The sequence below is a fragment of the Dipodomys merriami genome, unplaced genomic scaffold, assembly GCF_024711535.1.
Source record: "Dipodomys merriami isolate MVZ:Mamm:240054 unplaced genomic scaffold, mDipMer1.0.p SCAF_56, whole genome shotgun sequence".
Taxonomy (NCBI): Eukaryota; Metazoa; Chordata; class Mammalia; order Rodentia; family Heteromyidae; genus Dipodomys; species Dipodomys merriami.
Genome location: NW_027206135.1, coordinates 7,580,797 through 7,600,583, shown reverse-complemented (window position 1 = coordinate 7,600,583; position 19,787 = coordinate 7,580,797). Strand labels below are relative to the sequence as shown.

At 37.0% G+C, this 19,787-nt stretch overlaps 1 long non-coding RNA gene across 1 annotated transcript; it reads right to left on the bottom strand.

The window, feature by feature from the left end:
• Nucleotides 1–1,783: 1,783 nt before the first annotated feature.
• Nucleotides 1,784–12,971, bottom strand: LOC138812127 (uncharacterized). Its single transcript, XR_011367553.1, has 3 exons — nucleotides 12,880–12,971; nucleotides 2,787–2,854; nucleotides 1,784–2,186 (listed from the first exon to the last, which is right to left on the bottom strand). It is a non-coding gene; the product is annotated as an uncharacterized lncRNA (long non-coding RNA).
• Nucleotides 12,972–19,787: the final 6,816 nt, after the last annotated feature.

Here is a 19,787-nt window from a genome sequence, read left to right as displayed (position 1 = left end):
CCCTACCCTTCAAAAGACAGTGTTAAAGAGAATCCACAGTCTAGGTGAAAATTTTTACAATACATAAATCTCAATTTCTACTCAGACTAAAGAGAATTCTTGCAACTCAATTAAAACACATTTTTAATTGGCAAAATATTTAAACAAAAGTTTTACCAAAGAACATATAGAAATATCACATGAAAAGAGGCTCAATATTATTAGCCATCAAAGTGGTGTAAAATAAAAACCACAATGAGACACCACTGCACACCCACTCTCATGGCTAAAATTAAAAAGCATAACAACACCGAACGTCGATAACGCAGGAAAGCAATTGGAAGTCTCAAATATTGCTGGTGGGAACATAAAGTGGTGAAATCAATTTGAAGAACAATGTCACAGTTTTTTAGAAAGTTAAGTCTCTATACTTAACTTGATGACTCAGTAATTCTCCCCAAGTATTTACAGAAGTAAAACAAAATGTGTCCACTAGAGACATCCATAGATCGATGTTTCTAGTAGTTGTCTTTCTAAATCCAAAAACTGCAAACAACCCTCAAGTTCAAATAAAGTGTCCATACAATGAAATACTGCTCTGCAGTAGAAAAAAACAAATACATGAACATTTTGTTGCACTAAATACATTAGACATAAAAGAGAACACCGTATGATTTCATCTGTATACAACTCCAGAAAAATTCATGTGGACAGCTAGAAACAGGTTTGTGTTTGATAGAATTGCTAGAAGAAGAAAAGGAGGAGGAGGAGGAAGAGGAGGAGCAGGAGCAGGAGGAGGAAGAGCAGGAACAGGAGTAGGAGCAGGATCAAGAGCAAGAGCAGGACGACGACAATGACAATGACTAGAAAACTTCTGGAGAGGAATAAGAAGTACTTGAATTATGGTGATGATAATATAGGTCTATACATTTATAAGAAGTATATGATTTTATCCCTGGAAAACTGTCAGTTCTAGACTTGACTCTTTGGGTGGCTTCTTTATGATGTAAGAGTCATTGGAATTGGCTAGGACTTAGGAAATTTGGAATTTGATCTGGTGGCTGACAATGACAAACATGAGGGCTGGTGCAACTGTTTGTTTGTGTTTCCATGGTCTCAAATGCAATATGAGAGTTTAACTAGAATGTCCCAAAACTCTGATAAACTAGGAAATCTCCTGGACTGAATAAAGCCCTGTGCTGTCAGACCAACTCTCACAGAAGCAATCTGCTATCTGCACCTTGTTCTACCCTGTAGGCAAATACCCTCCCCAGAGTCTAGGAATATCTAATACCCAGTGCCAAATCTAGGCCTGTATTTTTCTTGCCATGAATGCCCTTCACTTTCATTGCGCACCCAGATGTGAAGTGCTGCAGCTGGAAGTCCATCCTTCACCCCTCCCAATATAGTCTTGCCATCTAGTTTCCAAATAAAATCCTACATAGTCTCAGCCTTGGCTCCAGTGAAGAGTTTTAAGTTGACCAGAGTAGAATATCTACTTTTAATGTTTGTAATTGCATCTTATAAGAGACACAGCTCATTGCTTATCATGGTCATGAATGCCTTTCCTGAAACCTAGTGGTGTGCAGGAGTTTGTGAGCACCACCTCACCAGAGAAGCTCACATGCATCACTTTTCTTTCATGTTGGTTGGCTAAGACTTACTAATTTCGTAAGCAATAAAAATCATAATCTCCTCTTACCCCAGAGAGCTGTTATTATACATTTATGTGCACACCATTGTGGGTATCCCCACACCACACCATATTGACAGGTTAACCCATCCTGTTTTGTGCTGCTGTTCATTATCTCCTTCCTGTTAGTTTTATTTCCAAAATTCAATTATAAACTCCGGGGAAATATGCCAAGATTTCTACATCTTTTCAGTCCTTCACACAAGGTACTCAAAGAAACATTCAGTGTCTACTAATTGGTTGAAGAATATGAAGAATCTTCCCATTAACATGTAACTATACTAATATAAAAATAATATTCTTTTCTAATTGGCAAGTTACCAGTTCCAATTCCAGCTTTCCAATTCCAACTTTGCAAGGGAACACAGCAGGTTATCCATAAAAATACCTGGGACCCCAACAATGCGAAATGCATCTGGGCAGCAACCTGAGTAAATTACAATGGTTTTTTTTCTCAGTTCTTCTTTATATTCTTCTCCAGAGAATCAGATGACAGTAAGAATTTGGAGCAAACCTAAGAAGAAAAAAAACTGCTATAAGGAGAGACCCAAAGAGAGAGATAGAGCCAGATACAGAGTAACAGAGTCAGAAAGGTCAGTTCAGCTAATTTTCTTTCAAATTAATCCAAAGTGTGATACCCAAAAGTGAAGCTATGGCTCAAATCATTGAACACTAGCCTTGAATGAAAAAGCTCAGAGTTCATGTCCAGGCCCTGAATTTGAGCTCTAGGACTAACACACATGCACACACACAAAATGAGTTTTCCAAAAATTCTTGAAGCTTTCAGTTAATCTTCTCTGTGTGTAGCAGCTATTTATGTGAATCATGAAGATTTTTATTACTTCCACATTTATTTACATTTTTCTTTCAACAAAATTTCAAACTTCTAGAATTGTTCCAAGTTTAACACAGGGACCCTGTATAACTTTTTCTTCCGTTCTACCGTGGAACAGTTTGCCTCATTTGCCTCACTATCTCTAAGTCATATTAGACTAAGTTGGAGAAATGGTTTTGCCCCTTTATTTCTAAATAGATCAATGAATATCTCCTAAGAAAAAGAAAAGTACAATACAATCAAATTTTATAGATACTAAGGAAAGAACTCCCATCTTACCTCAAACACTATCTGGCAAAAATGCAAGAGGAAAGGGGAGACCACAGTCATAATCTTCAATGCATAGCCTATGAAACTCGGAAAAATTGAAGGGAAAGGTTGAGTTAGGAAGAATAGGAGAGAATGAGGAAAGGGTAACATCAATCAAGATGTGTTTTACTTTAAACTGGTTTTTTGAATGATAACCCTTTTGTTATGACTATTTAAAGATAGTAAAGGAGTAAGGAGAAGGATCTGATCCCCACCACACATACACATACACACACACACACACACACACACACACACACACACACACACACACACACACACACACACACACACCTTCCTTTTCCTTACCTGTAATTTCTTCCTTTCCTTCCATCGAATCAAGAATACAGTTTCTAAAGAAGCCAGTCTCCTCATAGTGACCAATTGCCATTACCAATATCCATTTACAAACTCTGCAAGTGCTCATCTCCAGTTTTCTCCATGACCCAAACAATTTCTCTTATTCTTCCTGTGGCCATGGCTCTCTATCTTCTTGGTCAAAATTTTGTGCTACTTTTCTTTTCCTTTTTTCTTTTTCCCAAACTTTTAGGAAGGTTAAAGGTGTAATGAGTTTTCCTGAACCATCACAAAAACTTATCTCTCTCAAATATTTCAGCATCTCCTACAGACAAAGACTTTCTCATTGGCAACCACAAAACACTTAACAAAACTGGAGAATTAACATTTTAATGCTTTACTATCATCAAAACATCAGATTGGTTGATTTTTTTTCTGAAGGGTGTCAATATCATTCATAATAACAAGGGAATCGAATTGAGAATCCAGCTCTGCATTTATTGTTTTTTCTTATTAATCTCATCCATCTGAAATTTTTGCTCAGTTGTTTCCTTGCTCTCTTTACCTTGACACTTCCAAACACTACAGGACAGTTACTGTGTTAGTGCCTTGAGAGTTAAATTGTTTCTCAAGACTTATTTCATGCTAACGTTTGTTGGCAGGACAAAAGTGGTGTGTGTTTTTATTGCATGCTATCAACCGGTGTATAACTCTGAATTAACCTATTTCTAGTATTGTTTACTCACTTTACAGATATAGTATAAACCAAGAAATTCTCCTTTGAAGTCAGTCATTGTTCATGTTAATAAATATTTTGCAACAAGGTAGTTTAAACTCATGTGAATAACTCTTTGTTTATCACACTTCTTATGAATTTCTCATGTATCATTATATATTTATGGTTTGCTCTTTTAGGCAGTGAATCATAAGTAGTCATGTTACTTATATTAATACTTAGATTATTCCTGTGTTGGCCATTGAGCTCTGCATTAAAAAGGATTTGTGCTTTTGACAAGGGTCTTTCATAACCAATCATAAGAGAAATGCAAATAAAAACCATAATTGGGTATCACTTCACCCATGCTAGAATGGTCATTTTTAAAAAAACAAAATTATAACAAGTGTTGTCTTAGACATGGAGAAATTAGAGGCCCAGTTTAGTGTTGACTAATATATAAAATCACTTTTTTAAAAAGCTAAAATTAGCATATGATCTGACAAGTTCACTTCTGGGAGTAGGTTTGAAATCATAATCTTGAAGAGATGGCAATATTCTTGTGTTCATAGTAACAATATTCATAATATCCAAGACATAAAAGTGATCTGAATGTCCCTTAAAGGATGAGTAAAGAAAATGTGATAATAAATGGGATAATATTCTGCCTTAAAAAAGAAAATTCTCCCATATATGAAACATGGATAAATGAAATTAGTCTGTTATGGCTCCAAATATAAGATGTATCTAAAAGAGTCAAACTTGCAGAAATAGAGGAAGAAGAAAATGGTGATGGCGAGGGGGTAGAGATGGAAAAAGAAGGGGGTTGATGGTTCACAACAAGTACAATGGTTTAGTTATCCAGATGAATATACTTTAGACATCTTTTGCACATCATTCTGCCTATGGTAAACAATACTTTATTGAGCACTTAAAATTTGCCAAGCAGGTAGATCTCATGTTAAATGTACATAGCACAATAAAAAAATAATTTTTTAATACATTAGAATGAACATGGCAAACTGCTTGCTCTGAGTGAATATTTTCCTTTGTCTCTTTACTTTGTAATGATCTCTTTACTTAAAAAAGTTCATATAGATTTGCGTACTGCCTATTTAATTCAACAAAATATTTGCCTACTTTTTATTTATGAGGCAAAGGGCTAGGCAATGGATGGATAAAGAAGAGAAAGATAAAGTACTTTATGAGTTTTTCCATTTCAAAAGGTACTTAAGTGACACTTCTATATAAAGTATATAAATGAAATGGTCTATATACAAATAATAACTATAATTTGAAACACTGCACAAAGCACTGGACTAAAAGTACTCAGAGTACATTTACTAGCCCCCCAAATCTTACAAATACAAGTGATTGTACTTCTGTTTTGCACAAATATTCAGAAAGTTTGAATACTTTATTGTGTTAATATGCAAATAATGAAATCCCATTGTATAATTGATTTATGCTTATCTTTTTTTTAATTTAATTTAATTTTATTTGTGAACATACTGTACCAAGGAGTTACAATTACGTGGGCAGGATAATGCGTACATTTCTTACCAAGCATTGCAGCCTCCTCCTTTGTTTACCCTTCACATCCCTTCCCAGCCTCCCCCCTCCCCCCAATCCCAATACTTCTCCTTCCCCCCCCCATGCTTATCTTTTTTTAAAAGGAGGATTGAATGCTTGTAAAAATTGACACGTGGAGAAAATGAAAGAGCTAGCTTTGGAATCCAAGTTGTCAAAATCTAAGGTCTTCGCCACTGATCACAATATCATTGAGATGATGAAAGCAACAACCCATCTTAGGAAACCAGGAGAGAGACTTCATGAAACAGTTGGGATGTAAGACTGACTTTAAGATGCAGATATGTCTGAAAGCTACTTCAATTATAAAGAAGAGAAAAGATCAAAGTTAGTCTTGAAGGAGCATGTATGAGGATCCACTAATGGGTGAGTTGGACTGCAGAATGGGATTTCTGGTAACAACAGACCAATAGACAGCTGAAAAAAAATCATCAATGACTGACTCTAGATCCCAGGATAGTGGGACTATATTTTATTTAAGGTACAAAAAATATCCTAAGTGCAATTCTAACTCTCAACCTCATTCAAACTTTCAGCAGACTGGCAATATGAAGAACTACTTTAAGAAAATGATGATTAGTGTCTGACCAGCTCTGAAGATTAAAATAGTGGGAGAAAAAATTTATAGCTGTCAGTTACTGATTCAGGATAATCCATTCCAGCAGGCTGAGAAGTAGAATTAAGAACTAGTAAAGTCATGGAAAGAAAAGAAGAAGAAACAAAAAAAAGAGTAGTCAGAAGCAATCACATTGTCTTATTAGAATAGGGAATTTCAGTTGGATATCAGGGGGAAAATAAATATGTTATGACTATATTAACAATAATAATAGTAGTAGTAATAGTAACATAAACAATGGGACGTGAATGTAGAGAATTACCTGGAAGAGGAAGAGGGAAAGAAAAGATACTGAGGGATGAAGAGGATCAAAATCCATTACATGTGAAGCCTCATGATGGCGACTTATGCCTGAACTTCCACAAGTGTGGCTACGGCTCAAGTGCTGGAGCATTAGGCTTGAGCAAAACAGCTCAAAGATAATACCCAGACCCTGAGTTCAAGGCCCAGGACTGGGATAACAAGGAAAAAATGTGTTACATGTATGTATATGAAGACAGAATAATGAAACCTATCAAACTCTGAGAAGGGAGGGGAGTAGGGAAGGAAATATGGGAATATAATAGGGGGGATGAACTTGTTCAAAGTATGCTGTGCACATTTGTGGAATTATCATAATAAAACACCCTAGTACTAGTAATGTATGCTAATTAAAATTAAAAAATAAGTCATATACCATTTCATATAGCTCTAGCCCCATATTCAGGCCCAAGGTAAGAAGAAAGAGAAAGGCAGCACCAGAAATATCTGTCCTTTTGTTTCTTTTTTTAAAGAAAAGCAAAGCCTGAAAACCCTCCATCCACCCTGTTGCATGAAGAAATCTGCTATATCCCATCAACCAGAAATATGTCACATGAATGCCTCCCTGAAAAACATGTTAGGGAGAAGGTTCTTCATGTTAGCAAAGTTGTGGCGATGTTGAGTGTCGGGGAAGCACATTCCAGTGACCAGATTCATGGTTTTCATGTTCTGTTGGTGCTAATAACACAAACTCTGCTCCAGAGTCTGGCCACTTGCTATGCTGCTACTGAGAGGACTTTGGCTTCCCAAATACCACATTGCCATCAGAGTAGGGTGTTTATGAATGCTGCAGTGTTGCCCAGGTCCTTTACCTTCATGACATAAACAGACACAGAAATTAGTGAGTTAGTTGAACACTTTTTGTGCATTGTTCTTAAAGATGCAGCCCAGAGCCTGCTCCCCCAGGCCTCAGTGGTTTTATAAACTCTCAATTACATCTTTTAAATGTCTTTCTGCCTGTAAAAGCAAGCATGGTTTACGCTTCCTGCCTCAGGGCTCTAACTGTTGCACAAACCTACTGTTTTCCCACAGGTAGTGGGGGGAAAGCCAGCTCTGTGAAACCCCTTCCACTGCACAGGCTTGTCTAGAAAAAAACTAACAAGAACTAATTTCCTCAGCTGCCCCAATCCTCCACCAAAGAACACATATTTACTTTCCAGGCACAGTTTTAATCACAGAGATCTGAATCTGTATAAGTGTTCATAGTTCTGACATTATTTCTTTCCTGAACAAATGATAACTCCTGTGCATCCTAAGGTTTCAGTTTCCTGTTTTCTTTTTATTTTTTTCTTTCCATTCTATTGGGTGAAATTATTTCAGGACTCACACTCTGATTCATGAATACATCCCAGGATATTCAACCTCCAGAATTTATAATCATTTTTGGAAGCGCTTTCTCCATAAAACATAATTTGTTTGGGATTTACGAATTTCTCCTCTCACAAAGTCACCTTTAATGAATAGAGATTGTTGGGTAAGAAAGATGAGCAAAGACTCTAAAAATGTGTGTTGCCTAGAGCCAATTGTGGCCGGACCATGATCTAACCTGAATCTCAAAACCACCAGAACAGCCGCCTAGAAATGAGTGGGTATGTATACTTACCAAAATGTAGTAGGTATTCAGTTAAAGTCTGTGAGTTACTCACAGACTAACTACTAACATCTCAGAGCTCAGGCCTTACCTAGCACTGCACATCTGGTTATCAAGGCAAAGACTGAAAACAGTGTTCTTCACTCATCTCTGTCCATATGTGGCCCTTCTATTTAGATAACTTTTCCACTCAACTGTCTTCACTGATATTCTTCCTGCTAAATCTATTAGTTACTTATGGGAGGGGTGAAGACTATGACTATGTTACTAGAATTGTACATTTTCATAGTTGCTAACCACAGAATATACCAGGTTTGTTCTACTTTCCCACTGGAAAATAACAAAGAAAGCAAGCATTGTGGCCTCTCCAAGACCCACGAGGTCTCATTTTCTGGCTCTAAGATTTACCACTTCTCACAGTCACCTTCGAACCTGGTTAAATAAAAATTTTTAATCCTGCAACTAGGAAAACATTGTAAAACTTTAAAATAAAAACACACAGGCAGATAAGGAATGGATTATCTAAGCAATTATCCAGACTGATAACTCTAGAAGTTACTTGAATAGTTCTAACATGCAAGAAATTAGATTTGAATAAATGTCTTGAAAGTCAACAGGGGGATAGACCTCTGCATTTGTGTGTATGCATGTGTGATATTGAGAAGAGTAAGGCTGCCAAGGAATATGCTTAAATCATAATATGTTTAAATCACAATAAAAGTATCTACACAACTGTATGGTGTAGCAGTCTAATATATAAATATTTGTTATCTCACATATCTGAGAGTTAGGAACCAAGAACAACTTAGCTGGCCAGTTCTGGGTCAGAATATCTTATGAGTTTGCAAACATGGTGTTGGTCTGCAGTGTAGTCATCTCAAAGCCTGGCTGGTATGTGCAGATCCACTTCCCAGAGGGCACAGTCACACACTTGTTGGCAGATACTTAAGTTTCTTGCTGATTCTTAGTAAACTTTAGTTCCTCACTAATTCCTGATTGTCCTTACAACAAAAATGACCCAGAGCCTGTGAGAGTGCAAGAAGTGACAGTGTTCCTCATAACCTATTTCCAAAGTTATTCCATAATACTTCCACTTTGTCCTCTTCATTAAATGCGATTCATGAAGTTCACTGCACACTGAAGGGAAGGGGAAGTATGTTTCTTCACTTCTTGAAGGAACAATTATTTATTTATAAACATTTAAGAAGCACCCAGAGCTTCCTCTTTCTGGATAGGGAAAACACCAAGACTCCTAGGCACAGGTTGAAACTTCCTAAGTCAAGATCCAGAACTACAACAGATAAAAGAAAAACTGGATAAATGGGATTACATCAAACTGAAGAGTTTTTGCATGGCAAAGAGTATAGCTAGCAAGATAAATGGAAAGCCCGCAGATTGGGAGATCTTTACGAGGCATGCATCAGACAAGGGCCTCATAGCTAAAATATACTTAGACTTCAATTTAAAAAAACCTAAAATAAACCCTCAAAGAATGGGGCTGGGGAGGTGGCTCAGTGGTAGAGTGCTTGCCTTGCATGCATGAGGCCCTGGGTTCAATTTCCCAGCACCACATAAGCAAAAAGAAAAAAGCTGGAAGTGGTGCTGTGGCTCAAGTGGTAGAGCGCTAGCCTTGAGCTAAAAGAGCTGAGGGACAGTGCCAGGCCCAAAGTTCAGGCCCCATGACTGGACCCCCCCCCAAAAAAAACCCTCAAAGAAACAACAACCCAATTAACAACTTGGCTGAAAACATAAAGAGAGACTTCTCAAAAGAAGAAATAAGAATGGCCAGTAGACAATATTGAAGATATTGTTCAATATTATTCAATAGACAATAGTTCAATATCTCTGGTCATAAAAGAAATGAAAATCAAAACAACATTGATATTCTACCTTACTCCAGTTGGAATGGCCATTATCAAGAAAATTAACAATAACAGATGCTGGATGGGATGTGACCAAAAGGGAATGGGACTACATCGTTGGTGGGAATGTAAACTTGTTCAACACTCTGGAAAGCAGTATAGAGGTTCCTCAAAATACTAAACATATACCTTCCCTATAATCCAGCAAACCCACTCCTGGACATTTAACTAATAGACCACAGAGAAGGCCACACTAAAGCTACCAGGACAACCATGTCCATTGCAGTATTAGTTACCATAGCCATGATAAGGAATCAACCCAGATGCCCCTCCATGGATGAATGATCAAGAAAATGTGGTGTATATACACAATGGAATTCCATGCTTCTATCAGAAAGAATGACATTACACCATTCATAAGGAAATGGAAAGACTTGGAAACAATTATATTAAGGGAAGTAACACAAGTTGCATGGCTTCCCTCATTGGTAATAATTAGAATGTACTTATAAATCTACAAGTAAACCCAGTGGATGACAAAACATTACACTTGAACATGAAAAATTAAACAGGACTCTAAACATTCACACAGTGAGATCAAAGGAGGATATTCTTAGGAGAGGATCACAAAGGCTCAATAGCTATGTGCATGTCATCATATAAAATGATGTTCATAGAAATGAACTACAAGAAATAGAAACAAAAGGGTTATTTTGTTATTTTGCTTTCTGCTTTGCTTTTATTTGTTTACTTCTTTGCCACTGTTTTTGATTTTTGTACCTTTTGTCTTGTATGTAAGTTTATCTGTTTGGGGGAGAGAATAGAGGGAGCATAGAAATGGTGGGACAAAAGGTGAACAAAGGAAGTGGTGCTGTGGCTCAAGCGGTAGAGCACTTGCCTTGAGCTGAAGAGCACAAGGACAGCGCCCAAGCCCAGAGTTCAAGCCCCACGACCAACAAAAAAAAAAAAAAAAAAAGGTGAACAAATTCAGCAGTAATAGTCACTAGACATTATTTTGAAAATGAACTATACAACTTGTGGTAAGGGGGTTTCAGTAGGGAAAAACTGGGAGAAAACAAGGGAAGAAGTGACATTATTCAAAAAGAAATGTACTTGTTCCCTGACGTATGTGTCTCTAACCCCTCTGTCCATCACCTTTACAATAACAATAAATAATATAAAACATTTTAAACCTTCCTCTTCCTTCCTCAACAGTGTCTAAGTTATCCTCTGAATAAATATATAATAACTAAAGAAAAACATGCAAAGATTAATCAATGATACAGTCTTTTAAAAAAAAAGCACCAGTCACAGATCCGTTTGTTGGTGAACTTAAAAAGTAAACTTTTAAGCATGCACTGGGTGCTCATGCCTATAATCCTAACTACTCAGGAGACTGAGATCTGAGGACTGTCACGCAAAGCTAGCCTGGGCAAGAAAGCAAGAGTCTGTGAGACTCTTATCTTCAATAAACAACAACAACAAAAAGCCAAAAGTGGAGCTGTGGCTCATGTGGTAGAGCACTAGCCTTGAGCACAAAAGCTCAGGAACAGCACCTAGGCCCTGTGTTCAAGATCCTAGAACCAGCAAAAATAAATAAATAAATAGGAAAGAACATTTAAGAAAAAATATCAACTATACATAATCTCTTCTGAATAATGGAATAATAAAAAATAATACCTTTTCATTATCTGAATCCAGACTACACTAGTGGCAAACCCATGTAAACATATTACTAGAGAGAAAAATGAGAGAACATCTTTAACGCATAAATTCAGAAGGAAAAATGAATGGGTAAAAAGGCATTTGTTTTTGTTGGTTGTGGGGCTTGAACTCAGGGCCTGGGCGCTGTCCTTGAGCTTCTTTGTGCTCAAGGCTAGTGCTATACCACTTGAGCCACAGCACCACTTCCAGTTTGTTAGTGGTTAGTTGGAGATAACAGTTTCATGGGGACTTTTCTGCCCAAGCTGGTTTGAATTGTGATCCTCAGATCTCAGTCTCCTGAATAGCTAGGATTACAGGCATGAGCCATTGGTGCCCAACGAAAGGGAATTTTTAGGGAGATGAAATTGTTATTTGATACCATAAGAATATCATATTGTATTTTTGTCAAAACCCATAGAAATATATAACAAAGAAAGACTCCTACTATGACTATATATTTTGGTTTAGTTAGTAATCATTTGCCAATATCAATTCTCCAATGGTAACAAATACATCACACTGAGGGAAGGAGCTATTAAAAGACGAACATAAGCTGGGGAATTCTGTATTGTCAATTTATCTGTGAACTTTAAGCTATTCCCCAAACTACAAACTATTAATTGTAAGAATACGATCATCTAATAGATTTTAAAGGCATTTAATAATGTTTAAAATCTAGGTGAGTGTGTATGTGTGTGTGTGTGTGAGAGAGAGAGACAGAAACAAAGACAGAGAAGCTGGTAACTAGGTACTCCAGAAGTAGAAGTAGATGATAGTGTGTTTGAGACCAGTAAAGTTAGTGAGTTCTTGTCTCAAAAATAAAATATATAATGAAAGAGATGGAGACTTGGCTGAAATGGTAGACCACTTGGAAGACACACACAAGACCCTGGCTTCAACTCCCAGTGCCACACCAAATGCAACAACAAGAACAAGAATATTAACTTTGATTTGTATTTAAAAATTCTTAGGTTAAGAGAAGAACTCTTCCTTTTATTGATTATTTGTTTGCTGTTTATACTGTTTTTTTGGAGCCACCATATTTTTTCATAACTAGAACTGGTAGGTACAGAAGGAAATAGAAATAACAATAACACTTTAAAAGTATTTACTATGTTTCGGGTACTATTTGGATTCTACATGCAGAATTAATTTAATTAAATGCCACTGCAGGGCAGGGATTGTAGCTGGGTGGTAAAGCCCTATACAAGATGTGTGAGGCCCTAGGTCTGATTGCAGCAATTCAAATAAACAGATATGGACACCAATTAAATGCCACAGTCACCCAGTTAAACAAGCACTATAGTAATCCATGCCTGTAGGAAAGACTTAAGGCATGGGGGCGGGGGAGGGGGAGGGTGGTTAAATAGCTGATGGTGGTTACTTACTAGGAAAGCTGCAGACAGGACTGGAAGGTAATCCTATATGGGAATCTCGATCTTCATCTCCATCATATACTTAGATAGATTAGAAAGATGGAATATACTCCTAGAGATTAGAAATGCAGAACATTCTCTTATACCCAGAAGCCATCAATTTCTCTTTACTATGAAACAACCCCCTCTCTTCACTTTTATGGCATGTCCTACTTTTCTCCCTTTCCCACCCACCTTTGTTGTCATAGATAATCAGCTGGGCTGCCATTTTCTTCAATTAAACATCTGTTTTGTGTACTCACTGAAGAAAAGACACAAAGCACAGCAGATCCCAAAGCCACAAATGTGGAGCCATGTTTGCCAATGTTCAAACTGAAGAATGTGTAGGCTGGTGGGCTTCCTGAATGCTGTGTCTTAGCTGATTCCTAAATGTAGCTGTTGTTCTTTATCTCTTGTATGCCATATTCCATCTAAACCCCCATCATCAGTCCTACATGGTGCTGTCTACAGATTTGTTTCAGTCTTCTATTTTTTTTATTTTTTTAGCCCACATCTCACCCAGCACTGTTGGCTATTGTTTTCATTTTGAGATTCTAGAAAGTTAACCCATCTTAATTTGACTTCCAATTCCTGTTCTCTCCTTCTATTTAAGAATCTCTCCCAGTGTCTCTTTCAGTGTTCCTCAGTGTCTCTCTCAGTCTCTCTCTCACCCCCCCTCTTAATCTTTTCTCACACAGAGGTGTCTCTCTTCTTGACCAAGATACTAATCTATCCCAGGACCAAGAGAATATCTAGGAATAAGGTACTATCTAGCCACCATGAGTTGCTTTGAGATGAGAAATTGAAAACAAGAAGAAGTTTAAAACAACCAACCAAAAAACACCTTAAACCAAGGAAGAAATGTCCACTTCATAAAGCAGACAATGTACTTCACAAAATTTTCCTAAACATTATTTTTAAGAATAAGCTTACTGCATTTTAAGAATAAACTTATTTCATAGCAGGAGTGGCTGTCTAGTCCTCTACAAATTATTCACTACACAACGCTCCTCACGGAATGATGAAGTCCTGGAAATAGCCCAGCCATATGATGCAAGGTCCTTGAATCGTGACTTGGAGGAGAGCCTCTAGCCAATCAGGAACATGCAGTTATATTTTACATGAACTAGAAATAAATTCCCACACTGTGAAGTCATGAATTGTGGTAGTAAGTAGATTACTGCAGAAACTATTTTTCTTAACGAATACTGGGGCTTTCTGTTTTCCTTTTTTTAAAAGTTCTTGCTTCTTTTTTTTTCTTCTTGCAAAGATGCCTACAGCAGAGACTTATACACAAGGTTGATGGGCAATAAATGTGTTGAACAAATATGAATTTCTTAGAGATCTAAAACATATGACTTCATACTGGCATGCCAATTGGAATATATGGCAACCCTATGAAGATTTCTTTCTCCAAAAAAACCCTTAAATACTTTAAAAAGCACTACTCTTCTTCCTTCCAGTTCCCACACCATGTGATCACCTTCTGATGCTGCCACGAGACTCTGCTTTTAGAAACATCATGGTGTTTGGCCCCTAGAGAAATTTCTATATGCTAAATGATTTGAAGTACTGCACTTATTCCTAATAACAAACACCTTGATTTAAACGAGGCTTTCTCAGAGAGGTGTCCTTACCATCCATTGGCCATTTGGTTGCACAAAACAGAAACCAGAGACCACCTTCCCTTTTCCTTCACCTACAAATTTTGACTAGATATATATACCAGTGTTCATGATACATTCTTGGAACAAATGGCTAAGCTAAAATATACTCTTGAATGTATTAAAAGATATGGGATGTTAAAAGCTTAATTAAAAGATGTGAGATAATTTGAGGGGATGAAAACTTGTAAGTTGAAATACACTCTATTTAGTGATCTTGACTTGTTTTATTCTGGCCAAAATTATTTATTGTATGGATGCCTCTCATCACTTCTTTTGTCTGTTTAAACCCCTTCAAAAATATTTCCATATACAAACAAGGATAAAGCCCAAGAGCATCACCTGGCTTGAAATGTCATATAATTTTGCATCATCTGCATATTATTAAGCATACTTGGCTTGTACACTGAGAAGGTAAAATGGAGTACTCTTCAACTGTCTATCATGCTCTTTGTTCCTCTGGCAAAAAGAAAAGTTTATATGTATTTCCATATTAAGTCAAATGCTGTTCCCCATACACAGCCCATCTCCAGCCAACTCTGTATGTCTGCAGTAATGATTAAGCATCCTCTGATTATGTATCTTCTACTATCCTTTTATACTGACATGTAAGGGAGAATAAATGGATAACTCTGTCCTCAAGAAAGACTGAGGATGGATGATCTCTGAATCCTTAATCCTAGAGCCAGTGCTTCACACCTGAGAGGAAGCAAAATGTATTTGTGGAAACAACTAATTATGTCAAAGGGAACACTAACAGAATCACAAAACAGAAACCCCACATTCAAGGAATGGCAATGTGAGGAGTTCTGCAAAAATCTTCTCTTGAATATCGATTAAGAGATCCAAAACCATTGAATACACCATCTAACCATTCTGGAGATTGACCAAACGGGTTACAACAGTTTGAGAATCATTTTTTCTCCATAAAATCTTTGCAATTTTGGTAAGAACAAACTTAGAAAAAGACAGTAGGACCCTGAGGCATTTGCAATAGGTCTTCACCCATCTTCCTTCCACCACTGTGTTGTAGAAAAGCTATTCTAGGTGGATTTGACAACTGAGTAAACCACAGCAAATGTCTCCTCCACCTGCTCACTTCTACATAATGCCTTTCTGGGAGAACAGCTTCAGGTTCTGTCCCCATCCCAGCCCTGCTCCACAAAGAATTTCTGGTAGGTTACTTCATGACAAGCAAAGCACCCCATGACATCTCCATCTCTTCTATGCACAAAAGTTCTACCTAAGTATAAACATGAATTCTTTTCAATCTGTAGCTAATGAATTACCACAGAGTAATTTCATGAAGGATCAAAAAGGCAGGCATAAAGAAAACAAGTTTCAATCAGAGCAGGAATCCCTGAGGTTTACACTATTGGGAAAAAAACTTAACATTTATTAGTCTACCCATATCATTAAGTTAAAGAACACACAGACAAACAAATAACAAGAATATAAAGCCCTGGCCAGGCACTGGTGACTCATGCCTGTTATCCTAACTAATCAGGAGGCTGAGATCTGAGGATCATGGTTCAAAGCCAGGAAAATCCATGAGACTCTTATCTTCAATTAACCACCAGAAAACTGGACGTGGTGCTATGGCTCAAGTGGTAGAGCGCTAGCCTTGAGCTGAAGAGCTCAGGGACAGAGCCCAGACCCAGAGTTCAAGCCCCACAACTGACAAAAATAAAAGAATATAGAGCCCTGATAAGAAGGATAAATGTCCAGTTTATCCAATGTGTTACCAAAATATTTTACAAAAATTATAAGACACATAAAGAATATGCAAAGTGTGATATACAGTTAGAGAAAAAAATCAAGCATAGTAACTGCTGATAAAGGACCCAGATGTTGGACTTAATAGACAAATACTTCCAAGGAGTTTTTATAAATGTGTTCAAAAAGCTAAAGAACTCCCTAAGCATAGTTATTCATTCCTGCCAGCTACACAGGAGGCAGAGATCAGGAGGATCCCAGCTCAAGACTAGCCTGGTCAAAGAGTTAACCATATCTCATTTTAACAATAAAGACAAGCATGGTACACATGTCTGTAACCCAGTTATGCAGGAAGTCATAAATAAGAAGGTCACATTCTAAAGCCAACACTGGAAAAACCCATAAGACCCTACCTGAAAAATAATAAAGCAAGAAAGAGTCTGGGGCATGGATAAAGCAATAGAACATCTGCCAATAGGTACAAAGTCCTGAATTCAAAGATTCCAATACTACTAGAAAAAATACTGAAGAAATTGTATTTTAATTAAAGGAAAATATGTCAAGGATTCAGCAAATTAAAATCAATTTAGATAGGTTTTAAAAAATTGCATTAGTTTTATATATGTGTGAGCAAATACTGAGAAAAACGACATGATGAATGAAAATTTTATTTTGACTTATATTTTCAGAGGTTTCAGTCCATGGTAAGCTGGCTCCATTATTTGTGGAACTATAATGAGATGAAAATAAGATGAAGAGAGTGTCAGAGGAAAGCTGCTCAACCTCCTGGCAGCCAGGAAGCAGAAAGAATGAGAGAAATGGTCCAGAGGAAAGATATACCCTTCAAGCCATGGCACCAAGAGACCTATCGCCTTCAATTAGACCTCACCTACTAATAACCCATTTCCCTATGAACTCGTCAGTTAATGAATTTACAAATTACCCTGTGATCAATTACTTCTTATGGTGCCACCAACTGGGCACAAAAAAGCTTTCAATTACCTGAGTCTTTTGAGAGATACTTCATATCCAAACATAAAGCAATAAAAATGTATTTAAAGTACTGAAAAACAGATTTGAGGTGACATAACAAGAAATTAGAAAAATTGAAGATAGATCAGGGTAAATTATGAAATCTGAAAATGAGAAAGAAAATATGAACAAGTAAAAGCACAGCTTCTGAGAGATGCAGGAAAATCTTGTTTTTCTTTTCTAAAAGTAAAAGAGGGAAAACAACTCTCGTATGTACACATAGAAGAGAATGACAATGAAACTGATAACTGACTTCTCATCAGGGACAGTAAAGATCAGAGGCCAATAGAAAAATTGAAGAAAAAAGTCCTGAAGGAAGAAATTATCAACCAAGAATGCATATTCATTAACATTACCTTTCAAAACTGAATGCAAAATGAAGATATTCCCAGGTAAACAAAAACAAAATTTGTGGAACACAGATGTGCTTTACAAGAAATGCTAAAGGAAGTTTTTCAAGCTAAAAAGATGTATTGCCAGATATAATTTGCATCCATGGTTGGGGGGCATAACAAAGAATTATATAAAAGTAATTATATATGTAACTATAAAAGGTAGTTAAATTATATATCTCTTCTTCTTTCATTATATTTATTAAAAGAAAAATTGCACAAAATAAGAGCTAAGATTTCTGTACCTACCTTGATGAAGTAGAAATACTTCTTATTTTTTAAATACAGCTACAAACCCTGGACAATACACATGAAGCAGATATTCAAGGATAACAAGACAGAAGTAAAACATCGATGGACCATAAAACATGAGAAATAGCACCATGGTACGTCCACTCGGGTCCTCATTAGTCCCTGATTGGGAAGTGAAGAAGACTGCATGTAGAAATATTAATAAGTAGCCAGACACCAGTGGCTCATTCCTGTAATCCTAGCTACACAGGAGGCTGAGATCTGAGGATCACTATTGGAAGCTAGCCCAAACAGAAAAGTCCGTGAGACTTTTATCTCCAATTAACCACAAAAATTTGAAGTGGATCTGTGTCTCAAGTCACAGAGTACTGCCCTTGTACACAAAAGTTCGGGGACTGCACCCAGGCCCAGAGTTCAAGTCCTAGGAGTACAAAAACCACAAAACTCTTTAGAGAAAGTCTGTTCTCTTTAAATCAGGGAAGGGCAGCCTAATAAAAAAAAATCAGTATTCTTTTCCAATAAAGCACAAAAAATTTTGCATCCCTCACATCCATGTTTCTTACAAAGTTCTGTATCTCCCCCTGACGTTCTATGCTTCTGAGCCTTCACCATAATAGCTCTAATGCATTATGAGAGATTTTTGTCACCAGCAGAACTATCTTAAAAGATTAAGGGGCTGGGAAGGTGGCTCAGTGGTAGAACGCTTGCCTTGCATGCATGAGGCCCTGGTTTTGATTCCTCAGCACCACCTAAGCAAAAAGAAAAAAGCCGGAAGTGGCCCTGTGGCTCAAGTGGTAGAGCACTAGCCTTGAGCTAAAGAGCTGAGGGACAGAGCCCAGGCCCAGAGTTCAGGCTCCATGACCAGACCCCCCAAAAAAAGATTAACTACAGAAAATTCCTGAAATTGAAAGAAATTTTTAAAAGCATTAGAATATCAGGAAGAAAGAATATAGCAATGAGAAAACACATAATAGATTTTATTCTTGAGTTTTCCAAGTTATATGCTTTACAGTTGAAGCAAAAAACTACACATCATTTCCTAATATGGTTTTCAATAAAAAGCTATTTACAAGCAAATATCTGATGAATGTGGAAGATAAAGGGATTTCATTCATAATTTCATGAATCCACATATATGAAAAATGACTTAGAACTAAATGTATTTGCAACACACACACACACACTACCTACATGTCCTGGTTTTGATATTGTGTTGCAATTATCTTAGGTATAACCATTGGTTAAACTAGATACAAGATACATAAGACCTGTCCTGCCATTGCAACAGTAAACCTGAAGCCAGTATTTATGCCATAACCAACAATTAAAAAAAAGAAAAAGAACTCAGAACATTGTCTTTCCTGAATACAGATGCAAAAATACTCAACAAAATACTAACAAACTGAATACAATCCCCATATAGAAAGTATTGCACACAAGAACTAATTAGGAATTATTCCAGAGGTTAAAAAATAATTTAACAACCAAATACCAATTAATTGATTACAATCATATAATGGAAAGTTTTTCAGCTAGATAAAAGAATAAAGATCTGATACACTGTAGCACTGAAGGAACTGTGGGAATATTAGAGGATGTCACATAAAAGTGACATTGTATGACTCCAAATATAGGAGTGCCCTAAAAAGACAAATCCAGGGCTAGGAAGGTGGCTCAGTGGTAGAGCGCTTGCCTTGCATGCATGAGGCCCTGGGTTCGATTCCTCAGCACCACATAAGCAAAAAGAAAAAAGCCAAAAGTGGCACTGTGGCTCAAGTGGTAGAGCGCTAGCCTTGAGCTGAAGAGCTGAGGGACAGCGCCCTGG